Consider the following 2,027-nt stretch of genomic DNA (forward strand, 5'->3'; position numbering starts at 1 on the left):
AGTTTACAGGAACTAATAAAAAAAAAATACTGATTTATAATATCAAGTATCAGTAGTTGAAATTCCAACAATTTTCAGGACACTTAAAAGTTGGGCCTGGCATGGCCAGGTGGTTAGGGCGCTCGACTCGCAATCTGCAGGTCGCGGGTTCGAATCCCTGTCCCAACAAACATGCTCGCCCTTTCAGGCGTTATAATGTGACAGTGAAAGAATAGCCCAAGAGTTGGTACTCTAATTACCCACCATCCACACTACGGAATTGACCGTCCTCTTATAACTCATCCAAAGTGCGGAGAATGTTTTGTGGTATCGCACGTTTTAACCTGACTCGTCAACTCCGAAAGCCAGAGCTCTACTATATGGTTAACCTGGGCCCTCTCTTCAGTTACTTGTTTACTAGCGAATGTTAAGTAGGAAGACGCAAGAGATCATCTAAATGTAACACCTAAAGCTTTCTGTTGTAAGTTTATAGCAATCACAAAATTGAACTGCTGTAGTTAGGTTAACATGTTTGATTATTATTAGGTTGTCTTGGTTGCCACTGTACCACAAAGATTGGGAAGACACAGAGGAAGATCTTGCAAGTGATGTTACAAAACTTTCTGTGTCACTCAACATCGCCATATTGGACGTCATACATTCCCTTCTAACTATTAACAACAGTCCATATCAATACAGCATTTGGTAAGGTTTTACATGTTGAGAGTGTCCTAAACATCGATTCTGGCAAAATATCCGGATCCGAAACTCTACAGCTATTGATTTTTCGATATATCTTTCCTTGTGCACATAGCTGAGATGATTTACAGCGTCAGATAATACGATATTAGAAGAAAAACCGAATGTAAGCTCTTGACGTCCAATATGGCGGAGTAAACTCCAGACCACGTGACGTCAGCGCGAGATGTCTATACACCCACAACAACTGTGTATTGATTGAACCATGTTTGATTTAACTTAAAAGAATATATAAACAAAAATCATCTGGTATTTAGCAATATAATAATATTTCAACCCTAAAATTCGTAGTTTTCATCAACTGTTGTATTATATAATTCGTGCTATAAAAGCTTTACTAATTCTATTAACAACAAAGATAAGGAAAGATTTAAAAGAATCATTGGAATAAAAATGTACTATAAACCAGTTCGAGTTAGAAAATGATTAGAAAAAATATGTTCCAGGCTTTTATTGATTATATCGAACTATCACCGTTATATTAAAATACAGGCCCGTAATCTTACACTTATATGACGAATGTGAAATTCCTGAGTTCGATTTTGACACTTCCATAGCAATACTTTCGATATTTCAACTCCACCTAGACTTCCACATGATCTCCATGTTCAAGACGAAAAACTACAAAGTAAAGATTCTTAGTAACTTTCTTACCAGACGTCCTAAAGGAGCAAAATTTGGAGGGGAGGTGACGTCACACTCCATACACATTCCTCAGTATACGAGTTTTAAAGCAGGTGTAAACTTTAGCTTTGTACTGGTTTCCAATTGGAAAGGTACGAAAGCAGCTTTTAAAATATATTCGTATTTACAATAAACCAGTAGTACTGAAGCTTACAATTCAGTGCCGTAACTCAGCAGCGAAGTGGTGTTCAGAATTCATATGGAAGTTTTCACCAAAGCGAAAGTTTAATAGTTAATTATTACATATCCTTGAACAGCATGAAAAAACACAAACACGAGTAAACATTATACCATCTCCATTTTTCCCACACTGTCCAGCCGTTTCCACATTTTTGATCACTGTTACAGATATGCAATAAAGACGGAGAAAACACTACGAAGTGAAAAGGTTACCAGTGTTCTCTCGGCTTACATTTTCATCGTATGTAGGGATGGCTCGGATTGTTCATGGAAATGGTATTTTAAATATATCCTAAATAGGTTATTAGAACTTTACAATACTAAAAAATGTTTCCTGTTATAACAATATATATAATGACTGAGTCACAAGTTCTGACAATATCTGTAAATATCATAGCAAAAAGTTTGAATTTCTTGTTCTTCTT

The sequence above is a fragment of the Limulus polyphemus genome, unplaced genomic scaffold (genome assembly GCF_000517525.1).
Source record: "Limulus polyphemus unplaced genomic scaffold, Limulus_polyphemus-2.1.2 Scaffold322, whole genome shotgun sequence".
NCBI lineage: Eukaryota > Metazoa > Arthropoda > Merostomata > Xiphosura > Limulidae > Limulus > Limulus polyphemus.